Raw genomic sequence first — 16,344 nt, 5'->3', positions numbered from 1 at the left:
AGCATGTATATGCCAGATTCGGGTCTTATAGGAAATTTCGGATGTTGGAAATTGGATTCAGTAGTTTACAGGCTAAGGTTGAAGTAATGATCTTCAGTTATATTGTGTTGTCATGCCTATATGGAATAGGGTGATGTGGGATCACCCTAGGGTATGCGCATGGTAAGGTTACACGGCGGTTTGATGGCTTTGGAACGACTCTTGGCACGTTCGAGGACGAACGCATATTTATGTGTGGGAAAATGTAACGACCCAGCCGGTCGTTTTGAGCATATGCATTTCATTCAGCTATTTGAAGTCTTGAGCAACATCATATGATGTATTATGACTTGTGTAAATTGTCAGTTTTGGTATTCAGGTTATTTGGAATTGATTTGGAAGAATAAATTTCATGATTGAAGCTTTAGAGTTGGAAGAGTTAACCAAGTTTGACTTTTTTGGTATTTGACCTCGGATTGGAGTTTTGATCGTTCCGTTAGATCCGGATGGTGATTTTGGACTCGGACGTATACACGGATTTGTATTTGGATATTTTTAGAAGGTTTCAGCGCTAATTGGCGGAAGTTGGAAATTTGAAGGTTTGGAAAGTTCATAAGTTTAACCGAGAGTTGCCTTTGAGGATATCAGATTCAGATTGTAGTTTCGAAAATTTGCATAGCTTCGTTATATTATTTGAGACTTGTGTGCAAAATTTGGGTTCATTCCGGGTTGATTTGATAAGATTCGGCACGAGATTTGGAAGTTGAAAATTTAAAGTTTATTAAGTTTGATTTTAGGTGCGATTCGCCGTTTCGATGTTGTTATGTGTTATTTGAGACCTCGAGTAGGTCCGTGTTATGCTATGAGACTTGTTAGTATATTCGGAGGGGGTACCGAGGGACCCGTGTGAGTTACAGACGTGTTTCGGATCGTCTTTCATTCGTGTGTGATGATTGACCTTTGCTGGATCTGGTGTGACCGCACCTGCGGAGCCGCAAAAGCAGCAGTGGCATCGCAGAAGTGGAGACTGTGCTGGGGGCAGGAGTCCGTAAATGCAGAGTTTTCTTCGCATCTGCGAAGGCGTAAATGTGGCGCATGAGGGCGCAAAATTGAGAGGCAGTGCAGGTGCGTGAAGTTTGCTCGCACCTGCGTTTGCACAGAAGCAAAGATTTTTCGCAGGTACGATGGGCTGGTTGGCAGTGCTCTTCCGTAGGAGCGAGATTTTGGTTGCACGCGCGAGTCTGTAGAAGCGGAAATTTGTTCGCAAATGCGAGCACCGCTGGGCAGAACCTACAATTCGAGGTCTTTGGTTTCTTTCATCATTTTCGGATTTTGGAGCTCTATTTAGGCGACTTGGGTGAGGAATTTCACCACGTGAATCGGGGTAAGCATTCTTGACTCGCTTGTGATTATATTTCATGAATCTATCTTCGATATTGGCATTTGGTTGATGATTTCAAAAGAGAAATTGGGGGGTTTTGCCTAAAGTTTCATATAGTAAAATTTTGAGTTTTGAACGTTGATTCGGAGTCGGATTTGAGTGAAACTAGCATGGTTGGACTCGTAATTGAATGAGTTGTCGGATTTTGTGAGTTTTGTCGTGTTCCAATTTGCGGGCCCAAGTTTGACATTTTGGTTGACTTTGAAGTTTTGATTAAAGATTCGACCTTTATCATTTGAAATTGTTTTCTTATGCATTATTTGATGTTCTTGAGTTGCTTTTGGCTAGTTTCGAGCCGTTCAGAGGTCGGTACGTGCGGGGTGGTATTTTTGGAGTATCGTTTGGCTTGCTTGGTATTGGATTCGGCTTGTTTGAGGTAAGTAACACTTCTAAACTTGGTGCTGAGGGTATGAACCCCTGAATATACGTGATATTTGTTTGGTGTTAAGGTGACGTACATGCTAGGTGACGAGCGTGTGGGCGTGCACCGTATGAATTATGACTTGATTGATTCTGTGGTACTGTGTAGTGACCTAATCTTATTTGTATCCATGAAATTTCTACGTGCTAGCGTAATTATGTTGTGATTCATGTTAGAAATTATGTTTAGGTTATATGCTTATCCTATTGGGACCCACTGAGGTTATTTTTGCTGTTGAGTTATTTGCTTACATTGCAATTACATACTCAGTCATACGCATTTATTTGCATATCATATCTTAGTCTCTGTTACCATTTATTGATACATCACTTCATCATTTTTGGGCTGATTTTCATGACATTGTGAGCCCGAGAGACTGGTGAGATTGATGACTGAATGAGGCCGAGGGCATGATTGTAAGGATATTGATGGGATCGGGCTGCATGCCACATCAGGTATTATTGATTCATGAGAGGATCAGGCTACACGCCGCAGCAGGTATTATTGATATATGTTCATCAGATTGCACGTTGTAACAAGCCTTATGGCTATATATATGTGGATCGGGCTACACGCCGCAGCAGGTTATATTAGCGCTTGGGCTGGATCTGCCACTCCGGAGTCTGCACATCCACAGTGAGCGCAGTTGCTATTGATTCATTTGGGCTAGATCTGCCCTATTCAGTGCTGAGTGATTGAGTGTGTTAAGTGATTGAGTGTGATGAGTGGAAAGTATGAGACAGTGAGACTAATTACTCTGAGAGTATGCATATGGTTTTATCACTGAGTTACATTGCATTCGACATGTACACTTGACATAAAGGCATAGAGATATATTTTCCTCATGATGTACAAAATTACGTCATTCATGACTTCTCATATACATTGACATATAGGCATAGAGATGTACTTTCCCCATGACATCTAATAATGAAATATTTATCTGTTGAAAGTTTTAGGGAAAAATCACAATTTTCAAAGTTACTCATATTTTTGGTATTTCCGATGAAAGATTTAGGATTTATTATTCTACTTGAAAAGTATGCCTATTTTCCGTAACTGTGAATGAGCTGAGCATCATACCGCTGAGTTATTTCTTGTACCATTGTTATTATATTGTTATGAACTGTTACTGGTTATTGGAGTTGGACTCTGACCCTTGTCGCAGCTCGTCACTACTTTCAACCTAAGGTTATGTTTGTTACTTATTGAGTACATGGGATCGGTTCTACTCATACTACACTTCTGCACCTTGCGTGCAGATTTTGGATGCTGATGTTGCTGTGTATAGCGGGAGCTCGCATTGAAGACGTACCATCGTTCCGGTTTTAGCTGCCACTTGCTCATGGTTGCTTTAGACTTATGAAAATCTGTTTATGTACATTTCAGACAGATGATGTATTTTATTTCATACCAGCTTTGTAAATTCTAAATCTTAGAAGCTCATGATTTGTACTACTACTCCTTGGAAATTCTTTGTATAATAGTTTAGCTGTATTACCATTTCGTCTCTTAATGAATTTCATTTGAATTGATTTATTGTTAACTGACTTACCTAGCGGGTTAGGTTAGGTGTCATCACGACTAGTTGGATTTTAGGTCGTGACATCTTTATTCGCAAATGCGAACCTAACAGAGCTAAACTAACATCGCAATTGCAAATCATTTCTCGCAATTGCGAAACCTGGAGCTTCTACACAAAACCAGCAGTGCTCAAACTCTATCAAAATACTCCGCAACGCGTCGGAAACTCATCCGAGCCCTCGGTGCTCCAACCCAAACATTAACACAAGTCTAACAATATAACACGAACTCACTCGTGTGATCAAAACATTAAAATAAGATCCAAAATCATGAATAGGACCTCAAAATACAAGAATTCAACATGAAACTCAAGAACTTCTAAAAACATGACCACGCATCCGATTCCTACCAAATCAACTCGGAATGACGCTAAACTTTGCGGACAAGTTCCAAATGAAAAAACGGACTTATTCTAAGTCCTGAAACAGGAATCCAAATACGGCAGCTATAAAGCCAATCTACGGTCAAACTTATGAAAATTCAAAACCTTAAAATTGGCAACTTTCGTCAAAACATCAAAAATCAACCTACGGATTTCCGAATTCGATTTCGGGCTTACGCCCAAGTCTAAAATTATGATACGAACCTATCAGAGCCATTAAAATACCATTCTTGAGTCGTTTCCATAAAAGTCAAACCTCGGTCAATATTTTCAAAATAAGCTTCTAAAGTGAGAATCACTCATCCGAATTCATTCCGAACCATCCAAAAATCAAATCCGAACCTGCACACAAGTCAAAATACACAATATGTAGCTACTCAAGGACTCTAACCACTGAACGGGTCGCTAAAGCTCGAAACGATCGGTCGGGTCGTTACACTCTGGAGTTCCAATAATTTAGTAACTATTTGACTGTGTATGACTGTATGGAATAGCAGTGATAATATTGACAAGATGGATCTGTAATTGAAAAGATGAATTCTCCAAATGGTTATTTTATTAATGCATTTAGTAAGTAATTGCTAATCTGACTTCTTTGAATTCATGAAATTATCAAGCCACAAGTTCACTGCATGAAAGTTATGATAAGTAATGAAACTTAAGAAGCTAAGACCATAATATGTTTTCAGTACCTGTCTTTCAAATATACCAATCATTTGATCTATTACTTAATTTATGCTTCTTCAAATTTTGTAGGAAGGAATTGAAGAAATCCGAAGTCAAAGATCAGAAAGTCTTGACGAACCTTCACCTAATGATGCACTTGGCATAGCATTCAGTCCCGAGCACCCCGGCCGTGTTCGAGGTTTAGGCTTGGGTGTAGTTCTAACTGTAGCATTCAAACAAACATCTGCGAGATGCCATCATGGTTATGTGGGTTCATCTAACACTACCACTCCAACTCCAGAGTAGCAGCAAGAGATGGCAAATATGAAATTAAAATTAAATGCACTACTTAACTTATATGAAAAGAATATAGGGAGTATCCCTAAGGAGTTTGCTCACTCATTTTCCACTCCTCCACAGGTATAAGTTCTCTTGCTACATTAAAATTTTAGTTATTTGCTTTTCTTATGGTTCTTTTTTGGCATAAAGTGGTTCCTCCTGATTTTAATTTTTAACAAGCTGTTAAAAATTGAATCTGATTAGTTTATTCCTTTTTAAGCATTTGCGATCGTTGTAAAATAGAAATTCCAGGCTTTAATTTGAAAGAAATCTTCACTATTGAATGTTATGCGTCGTGCAAGCAGAAGTTTTTAGTGGTGTTTGACATGTTGGTTTGATTTAGGAAAAGGTTGAATTATATGGTGATATTTCTCCCATTTTTGGTGTGTTCTTTTGTAGTATGTATTTTGAAGTTGGCATCCATGCTTTTGATCATTTGGCTACCTAGATCATTTGGTGATATCTATTTGCTGAAACAATAGAGAACAGATATGATCAAGAAAATGTCCTTTTTGTTGTAGTTATAATCTTGGGCTATGTAACAGAAATTTCTGAATTATTCTTGCTCTTATATTTGATGAAGGAAAATTGGAGGAACATGTACTGGAGAGCAGTAGACAGAATTGTGTTGAAAATAGTAAACCGTGGGTCATTATATATATGACAGCAGTCTTTGAGTTCAATTTTCACTTTAAAGGTTTGGTTACTGGAGCAGCCATCAATATTTTTTTTCTTTCTTTTAGCTAAAGCCAGAGAAGTTAAAATGAAAATATTTTCTGAACGTGGAAATAAGGATTGAATTCTAGGAAAGGAAAAGAGAAGACATTCTTGTTACGTTGTAGCACTGAAGAACCAGTCTTAACAGAATATAGTCCTACTCTTATAATCAGATTACAAAGTTCTGTTTTCTTAATGTTCTTTCATAGCTAGGTCTTGATGTTTATATTCCCAATAATGCTAAATATGTGCTGCTTTTCGTTTTTTTTAGTTATGTATTTTTCCTTCTTTTTTTCGGGCACTATATTTAGAAAGTGGTGTACCATCACCAATTGAACCAAGAAGATCTTTAGATGAAAGTAACAATAATGATCATCCAAGTGTTAATTAGTGATTATTTTGTAGGATCAACTATGAATCTTTTGGATATTACTGTTGAAATACTCTTTGAAACATTAATATTTTGATGATGTAATTTGGTATACTTGTGTTTTATATAAAGTAAAATACATAAGTTGCCATCTAACCTATGGCCCAAGTCCCCCTTACATACTTTCTGCGGACGATAATCATATTACACATGCAACCTTTCTAAAGTATATCTAGTATACACCTCTTTTGACCAGGTCCCGTAAAAAGTTCCTCCGTGTATTTCACGCGTTTGACTTTAGTTTATAAACTTGACCCACTTATTTTTAACCCCTTATATTATATTAACCAATCCGAACATACCCGACCCATCTGTTAAAAAGGGTTAAACCTAATTTACCCTAAATTAACTCTCATTTCTCCATACATCTCTAAGGAGCGCTAGTGAAGGCGATTCCGGTGACTATCTCAAGCGAGGCTTTCATCTTGTATGGGAGGTGAATTTATGCGATTTTAGGTTAGTAATTTTCTTCTCCTTGTATTGTCCGTTTATTTTAGTAGTGGGTGGATTGAACCTAGGAGTTTTTGGAGATTTCTTCTATTTGCTTTGGGGTTTTCAGACTTTTTAAAAGGGAAATCTTTTGTCATTGTCGATATTACTGTGAAGTTGTCGTGTTGTTGCCTTTACAAAGAGTTTTATATAAAAAGATTTACTTTGTGTTTGCAAACCGTGTGTAAAGTCAGGGTTTAAGTGATTATTGTAATAGCATTGCTTTGAACAATGTGATATGCTCTTGTCTTTGTCTCCACTTTTGTAATCTGTATTTCTTTATTTTCAATTGTTTCATGTGGCAGTCGATTTATTTGTCCCCTTGTTTGTTTGCAGAAAAATATCTTTAAAATTAATTACACTCAAGTGGTATCATGATTGGGTCTTAGTTTCTGGTAACTTTGCTCGTTATGTGGGGGATAGATTAGATGTAGATGTGGATTTACTGTCTTTTATTGAACTGATGAACTACACTAAGTTATATGAATTTAAGAATGTGGCTGAGCTGTATATTTGTCCAATGGATAGGACAGATAAATTGATAAATATTCTGACAGACAAGGATATATTAGATATTTATAATGAATTGGAAGATGGGTATACCTTAGATATTTATGTGACTCATGATGTCCCTTTAAATGTTGTTGACATAAATGAGTCTAGTAAAGGAGTTGGTGGGTGTGATAGTGGAGCTTTTAAGAGCACAGTAATCTTAGAAGAAGAAGATAGTGAACTTGAACCTGCACCTACCCTTGCTCATGCACCTTCAAGAGAACAAGAGAGTGATGTAGATAGTGAATCAGATGATGATGAGGGTGAGGATGACAATGAGAATGATTAATACTTTGATAATCCTGATAGTGATAAGAGTGATGGAGTAGTCTTAAATGTTCCTGATGATAATGATTATGGATCTGATGTTCATGAAGAATTTGCAGAGTGTAGGGATGAGCTGAAAAAATATAGGAGGAAAAGGAGTGAAAGGCCAAAAGATAGGGGTAATATTAACCTAGGTGATGCAGGAGTTGATATTAGTTTTGTTGAATTAAGAACTGGTAGCAAGCAAAATAGATACACAGGCTTAGTAGGGACAGATGAGCATTATTTTGGGTCTTCTGATGCTGAAAGCTTTCCTTCAGATGCTGAAGATGAATTTTATGAAGAACATAAGGAGAGAATGGTTGTCAAAAGGAGAAAAAAAGCTATGATATTTGATTCAACTGTCAAGAAAATAATCCAGGAGTTGGGGCTGATTTTTTAGAGTGTTGATGATTTTAGGTTGGTTGTTACTAAGTATGCAATTCAGAAAGGAGTTCAAATTGAAAAGTATATTAATGAACCTGGTAGCGTGAGGGTAAAATGCATGCACCCAAAATGTCCATGGTTGTTGGCTGCAAGCAAAGATGGCAGATCCAACAATTTTAAGGTAATAAAGTATTGTCTTATCCACAAGTATTACAGAACAAATAAAAATAAGCTCTGTAACTCCAGATACCTTGTAAAGCATTACACGGATAAGATTGTGTCTCAACCAAATATGAAAGTTTGGGAGCTGAAGAAACTCATTAAGGATGAACTGGACATGTGTGTTAGTAGATCTACTGTCTGTATCAGAAGTGTTGCCTGAAAGTGAACATAGGTGGTGTGCTAGACATATATTAGCAAACTAGTCCAAATATTGGAGAGGATTAGAAAGGAGAAACAACTTCTGGAGGTGTGCTAGAGCATCATGTGTGACAGAATTAAAGTTTCACCCGGTCATCTTGAATATGCTTGGGAATGGGATATGTGAGAGCCTCTTGAGGTATAATAAGGAAACCTGGTGCAGAGCATACTTCAACTGTGACAGAAAATATTATATAATTGACAACAATATGTGCGAGAGCTTTAATGCTTGGATACTTGCTGCTAGACACAAGACAATCATTACTTATTGCTAGACACAAGACAATCATCACAATGTTTGAGGAAATCAGAGTGAAGATGATGGAGAGAATAGGAAAGTTGAGGGAGTTTGCAGATACATGGATATGTGATATATCCCCAATTGCTATGAAAGTATACCAGGATAACATCGCCCAGTCTATGAGGTGTACAATCAAATAGAATGGTGAATATGGCTATAAGGTTGAGGATACCTCATTAAGAGTGGTATTGAAGTACTGCGTGAATATGCAAACTCAGACTTGTACCTGCAGGTCATGGATGCTGAAGGGTATCCCTTGTGCTCATGCAATTGCTGCTATGCACTTCAAGAACATTGAGCCAATTAACTACATATCTCACTGGTACCACAAATCCACTTATCTGAAGGCATATTCAACATTTATCCAGCATGTACCAAACATGCAGATGTGGCCAATATCTACCAATCCACCAATTGAACCCCCACCAATTAAAAAGATGCCTGACAGACCAAAGAAGAAGAGAAGAAACTGAACATCCTAAGTCTGGAAAGCTTTCAAGAAGGGGTATGGAGATGACATGTTCAAACTGTGGTGGCTATGGACACAACAAAAGGAGCTTCCCCGAGAAACCAAGGCTTGCAGATTCTACTCCTGCAAATGCTTCTTATAGAGAATGATATGGAGGAAGAGGCAAAAGAAGAGGAACAAGAACAACTGCTCCTAGAGCTTCAACTTCAACTACTTCTGCCATTGCTGCTGCTGGCAGAGGAAGAGGAACTGGTAGAGGTAGAAGAAGCAATACACCCTCAACTTCAATTACTTCTGCCCCCTGGAATAGGAAGAGGGACTGGTAGAGGTAGTGGAAGAGGAACTAAAAGTTCTGGGTTTTGACTGTTTCAATCAAGCAGTGGGTTCATAAGTTTTTCTATAAGTACTTCAAACTTAATTTTATATCTTGTTTCGTTTAACTACTTTACTAAATATTTTCTATTTTGGCAGTCTGGTGGTGAAAAGAGGTCCTCAGCAGATATTCGTGAATGTGCCTACAAGCCAACAAGTGGAGTAAAATGGAATGGTAGACCAGTCATTACTAGAAGACAACTTGAAAGAACTGCTGCATCCCATTCCAGAACTGCTGCATCACATTCCAATCTAAGTCAAGCAAGTTCATCATCCCAGCCATCCAAGAACAACTATATGTAGTTGTTTACTGAATGTTGTTATTGTAACTGTTAAGTTATTTTGGAACTGTTGTTAGGTTATTTTGGAACTGTTATTAAGTAGTGTATTCAATGTTGTTATTTTGTTAAGGCAGGCTGTTGTTATTTTGGTATGCTATTAAGATGTCAACCTATATTTTTGTTAAGGCGGGCTGCTATTAGGTGACTGTAATGAAAACCTTTAGTCTATGATGATATGTGTTTTAAATTGAAAATTTCTGTGCAGATTCATCTCTTTAGTGTTACTACTTTAGTATTTCAGCATTTGAGCTGTATTTCAGGCAGAAATTTCAACCACTATTTAACTGTGTAAGCAGTATATTATCTGCATTTTCAGCTCACATAGCAACAACCACAAACCAAACAACATTAACAGTTGCAAAAAATTTCATTCTTTTCTAATAAAGGGATACAAAATCCACCAAAAAGCTTCATTCATTTTCCTACATTATATAGCAATCTTTAGAACTACCAAACACAATCAACTTCAATACAATTACAATTACAATTAAAATCAGCACACACAGTCTCCTCCAATTTCTTTGATTTCTATTTTCCTTCAATAATGCATCAAATGCCCTCTTCTTCTTAAGCAGCCCCAATATCACAATTTTCAAGTGTTCTGGAGTTGGGGGATCAAACCACACAAAGAAATTACATGCCGAGCGACTGCCCCTCTGAAAATTGAAGAGAAAAAATTATTAAGGAATATAAAATCGATTATAAAAGTACTATTGATATTTACCTCATAAAATGGACATCAGTAAAATCGACGACTAGGATTATCAATACTCCATGGCTGTATCACCACAACTTTTTCACCACAATAACAAATTTGTCTTAGATTATGTATTTCCCCTAACCCTAAAATTCAAACATAGAAATAGAACCCTAATGTCGAAAAAGAGAAGGAAGAAGTAGAAGAAGATTGTAATATTGGCAACAAAAAACACACATAAGAAGATGTCAAGAAGAAGAAATTTTCTGCAACTTCGAGCTTTCAAGGAGGAAGATGAAGGTGAATACGGGTCCAATTTGAGAAGAAATGAGTTGAGGGCCCTTTTATTTGCTTAAAAATGGCCGTTGGGATTTGTTTCTGGCTATTGATTTAAGTAAGAAATTGTCTGCTTCTACTGTCCACGCACTTCTATCGTTTTGCATTACACGCGCTTAGACCTAGTCAAAGGAGGTATGTACTAGATACACTTTAGAAAGGTTGCGTGTGTAATATTATTATCGTCCATAGAAAGTGTGTAAGGGGGATTTGGGCCATAGGCCAGGTGGCAACTTATGTAATTTGCCTTTATATAATGAATATTTTGCTTATTTAATCTTCTATATTGGGTTAAAATTATTATGAAGTGTTATGGAAGTTTCAATGCATCACATTCAATAAATAGGATTGTACATGTGAAAAAAATAAATTGTGAACATTATGGAATTGCAATACTGCAATTTTAACATATTGGGGCTTAAATTAGTCAATTACAATTTTTTATGCAACTACGGCGGTTCGGAATAAGCAACACAAAAAACCGTATTAATCAGATTATAATATGGCGGTTTTCTAATGTTATTACGGCGGTTTTGTTGGAACAGCCATAATATAATTTTGGCGGACTGGATTGTGGCGCTTTCAAAAGCCGCCGTTGATGTGTGTTACGGCGGTTCAGGACCACCATTATATGTAAAAATAACCGCCATAAGAACTTAGTTTTCTTGTAGTACTCTCACTAGCCACTTTCGGTAATACCTACGTCGTCCGTGTACAGTCTACAGATGTGTGTGTACTTACACAAACACACATTGACACTCTAGTATATATCGTGTACTAGACTCTCACGTGCTTGGTTAATTTTACTGTCAAAAATAACATAAACATAGCAAACATTCTATACAAGTTCATATGCTCTTTTGTTCATTTATCAAGCTTAACTTTTCAATAAGAGGATTTAGTACAGTTCGACTAGTTTTTGTTGTCATCAACTTCCTCTTTTATCCATCCTCGTACTTTACTCTCCAAAATTTTTAGCTTGATTTATACCCAAGGGTGTGATCGTCAATGAAGTCGGGAGAACCATGAGGTCTCAGTTTCAAATCCTATCGGAGACAAAAACTAGTAGGTGATTTCTTCTCATAGGTCTAATCCTTGGTTGAGAGAGTTACCGACATTTATGCTGGTAGAAGGTAGCATATACGAATTAGTCAAGATACGTGCAAGCGCTGGACTTGACACCACCATCATTAGAAAATTAAGCTTGATTTACTTAACTAGATAAGGTTCATCCCAGCAAAGCAACAACAGAGATAGGATCTCTAGAAGTTTCTGGTTATATGTAAGTGTGTATCAACAGCCATTCCTTTAATTTATATAGAGGAAAATGAAATGGATTATGTCAACAAGATAATGTACAAAAAAATTACGGTTCATATCCCAGTTTGCAAATTATAAGGGGGATGACGAAATTAATTTGTATGCAACTAAGTGGAGCTACTGCTAAAGCATATATGATGATGTCTTTATTTACCTGCTCCGTCTCCTGCAACTTGTGGTTTTAAATTTAGCAGCACTAGATATACTCTTTATTTTATTTTGAGGATCAATGAAGGATCAACCAAACAGGACAGTGCCAGCTTGAGGCTTTTAATATAGTATGATATAAGAATGAAACAACTTCTAAACTATACTGTCTGCATTTAAATCATGAAGGATGCAAAAAAGCAACAATTCCAGCGAAAAGAAGTATGATGTTGAAAATGGAATCATTATTGGAGATAGCAATCGTGTTGAATTTTGTAACAACAGCAGCAGGAGAATTGTACCAGAACCAGTAGTGGCAGCTTCCATGGAAACAAACATGAATATTATACAGACTTACCAGCTTCCCTTAACCAAAGCTAAGGTAATCTTTACTGTTTCATCTTCAATCTTCCAACAAATCACACCAAAGAATCTGGTCAATGAAGTAAGTAAAAACCATGTGTGACTAAGGTTGCAATCCTAGTAAAGATAATAAACGCTAGGATGAATTATACAATACCTATGTTGGTAGGAGGTACGAGGTATCTAGTGGAATAATCAACGAGTGCACAAGCTTCCCCAGACACCACTATTATAAAAATAATATATCGATATATTCCAAAAGAAATCTCCACCAGTATAAAGTTCAAGGAATTGCAACTTGAAAGCAACAGAATCTAATACCTTCATTTTATGTTACTACGTTATGCAAAGTTAGACAGAACTCTACTTAAGACTTGCAACTCATTCATGAGCAAACTGAGATTTTGATTATTTTTCTCAGAAATATCCAGCTGTGCAGACATTGCTGTTGGCTTACCAATCTCTTGGGGTTGTATATGGAGACCTAGGAACTTCTCCGGTCAACGTCTTTTCCTCTACTCGCTGACAAATCTAACTGAAGATGATCTACTTGGAACATTCAGCCTAATCTTTTGGACTTTAACGTTGCTCGTGTTAGTCAAATATGTCTTCATCGTCCTCCATGCTAATGATCATGGAGAAGGCGGTACTTTTGCTCTCTATTCATATCTTTGTCGCCATATCAATCTTCGAAGCAAACTTACTTTCCACAGAGTTCGGATGGATTCTGATGAGGGTATGGCATATTACAGCCAGGCCGAGAGTGGAAGTCCTCTGTGTTCAAAAACTAAGAAGTTCCTGGAGAGAAGTTCTGCAGCTCAAAGTTTTCTGACTTTTGTTGTTTTGCTTGGAACTTGTATGGTCATTGGTGATGGAGCTCTCACTCCTGCTACTTGTGGTAACATTCTGCCTTTCTTTTTGTCTCCAAGTTATGTTTCCTTTCTCTGCCTCATGTGCATACACTTGCTATATCAATGTTGCTTTCTACTATATATATCAGTTCTCTCAGCCCTCCAAGGAATTCAATCTCTCTCTCCCAAGATAACACAAGGTAAAATTGATATCATTTTAAGAAGACAGTTCTATCGCAAGTTCATAATATTTCCTTCCATTTACTCACCTAATTGCAAGGTTTAACGGTAAGTTCTATTGGCTGCAGATCATGTGGTTTTCATGTCTCTGATTATGCTAATTGCCCTTTTCACTTTTCAACGTTGTGGAACAAGCAAAGTTAGCTTCTGCTTTACTCCAATAATGTTATTGTGGTTTGCTACCAATGTTTCAGTCGGTATCTACAATATTTCCAAGTACTATCCATCCGTTCTTAAAGCTCTTTCTCCACACTATATTGTGAAATTTGTTTCAAGAAATGGAAAGACAGCTTGGAATCTTCTCGGTGCAGTATTTCTAAGCATTACAGGTTTAACTTTGTAACTCCTTTGAGGAAAAACAAAAATATATAAAAGCATTTGAAATAAAAGAAAGGAGAAGTTCATTTCCAACACGCATGTTTTAAACTGATATGCAGGAGCAGAAGCCATGTTTGCTGATTTAGGTCATTTCAATAAAAGAGCAATTCAGGTAATTAAGGAACAAATTAATTAAGAACTCTAAAATCTTATCATTACGAATGTTAATCTGATTGATGGCAATGAGTCTTGCAGTTGGCGTTTTCTTTTGTGGTTTATCCATCCCTAGTTCTCAGCTATGCTGGTGAAACAGCTTATCTGGTGAGGTATCCAGAAAACATCAACAACCCCTATTACAGTTCCCTACCAAAATCTGTATACTGGCCGATGTTTGTAATCTCGACCCTAGCAGCCATAGTTGCTAGCCAGTCCATGATATCAGCAAGTTTTTCCATTGTAAAGCAATCACTTGCTCTTGGATGTTTCCCTCGAGTGAACATTATACATACTTCATCCAAGCATGAAGGACAAATCTATTCCCCAGAAATAAACTACATCCTCATGATTCTTTGTGTTACTCTCGTTCTTGGATTTAAAGGTGGTGTCGAACTAGCAAATGCCTATGGTAAGCATTTTCTGGTCGAATTTTCAATACTATCTTCAGGTTAGTTAATAACCAATGATAGGTAACTTTCTATAGCAAGCATGGATTGATAAAAATGGTAAATAATAACTAGATTATTAGTACAAAAAATCTTTTATGCTATCAGTCCGAATAATATGTTACTAACTTTTCCTACTTCAAATACAGGGGTGGTGGTAATTTGGGTCATGATCATAACTACATTCTTGACAACATTGGTGATGCTACTCATATGGAAGACAAATATCATTCTCATTTTGGGATTTTTCTTTCCCTATACAATAATTGAAGGTTGTTTCATGACATCGTTACTCAATAAAATACCACAAGGAGGCTGGGTACCATTTGCTATTTCTGCTTTCTTCTTGACCATCATGTTATCTTGGACATATGGAAGGAGTAAGAAAAATGAGTACGAAGCAGATAGAAAGATGAGTTTACCTGAGCTGAACCAAATGCTATCAAGCTATAGAGCGCCAGGAATTTGCTTCTTTTTCACCCATCTCGTCAATGGCATTCCACCCATTATCCGGCACTATATTCAGCACACAAATTCTGTTCGACAAGTCATGGTAATTGTCACTGTTACAACTCTTCCCGTTAAAACTGTCCTGCTAGAGGAACGTTTCAATGTGGGGAAGCTGGGATCAGTTGATGGGGTCTATCGGTGTTTGATTCAGTTTGGATATAAGGATTCTCAGAGCATGGAAGGAGATGACTTTGTTACTTTGATGATCACAAAACTCCAAGACCAAGCTGAGTCTACTACCGAAAAACAAAAGATAGATGCAGCTGCTGACAGAGGAACAGTTTTTGTGTTAGGAAGAACCATTCTCAAAGCAAATAAAGGTTGGTTTGCCCGCTACACTATAGACTACTTGTACAGTTTTCTTCAGAATAATAGCAGGGCAGCCTTTTCCATGCTTCAAATTCCACCCGATAAAACACTTCAAGTTGGTATGCTTTATGAAATCTAAAAACCTGGGAAAATAATGTAATAAATCTGTATAAGTAAGTTCCCTTTGAACTTTCCGTAGTGAACTTATATCGGATATACTCGGTCAATCGGTAGATTTGATATCTTTGAACCGTCGAGCTTTATTGTATACCTAGACAACATAAGTCACACAATCAATCCTTAACCATCTATGGTTCTCACGGTTGTATTCGTTTCAGCCATGAACACCGCCTGGTTTCATGAGTCCTTAGAAAATGGGCCTTTACTTTCATTCCCCTTGAAGCGGCTTACACTTCACACTCACATAGGTAATTTCTAAATGTGTGATCCTATAGACACACTATCTGGTCATATCCTGCGAGACTTAGCAAATCATTAAAAAACCTTTAAGCTTTGTTGACTCGTCAAAAAGCCTTAATGCTTTACCTCGATTTCTGAACATTGTCTTCATCACGAAAATGGGTTGAGTTATTTGACAATGTTGAACCGTCATTCATAACTTTGTTTGATCTCTTTGAACCTAACTCGTGGGATCTCCAATCTGCTAGGTAGAGTTACCGCCATGATGACTTGTCCTAGACCTTAACCCCATTCCCTTTGATGATCTTTCAACTGCCTCTCTAGATAGGCCTTTTGTAAGTGGTTCCGACACGTTATCTCTTGACTTTACGTAGTCAATTGTGATAACACCACTAGAGAGTAGTCGTCTAACGATATTGCGTCTCCGTCGTATATGACGAGATTTTTCGTTATACATAACGCTCCCTGCCCTGCCTATTGCCGCTTGACTATCACAATGTATACAAATAGGTGCCAAAGGTTTGGGCCAAAATGGAATATCTTCCAAGAAATTTCGGAGTCATTCAGCTTCTTCA

At 37.3% G+C, this 16,344-nt stretch overlaps 1 pseudogene; it reads left to right on the top strand.

The window, feature by feature from the left end:
- Positions 1 to 12,286: 12,286 nt before the first annotated feature.
- LOC104098080 (potassium transporter 26-like) lies at positions 12,287 to 15,543 on the top strand (annotated as a pseudogene).
- Positions 15,544 to 16,344: the final 801 nt, after the last annotated feature.

Source organism: Nicotiana tomentosiformis, chromosome 6, assembly GCF_000390325.3.
Source record: "Nicotiana tomentosiformis chromosome 6, ASM39032v3, whole genome shotgun sequence".
NCBI lineage: Eukaryota > Viridiplantae > Streptophyta > Magnoliopsida > Solanales > Solanaceae > Nicotiana > Nicotiana tomentosiformis.
This window is presented reverse-complemented; position numbering and strand designations above follow the sequence as displayed.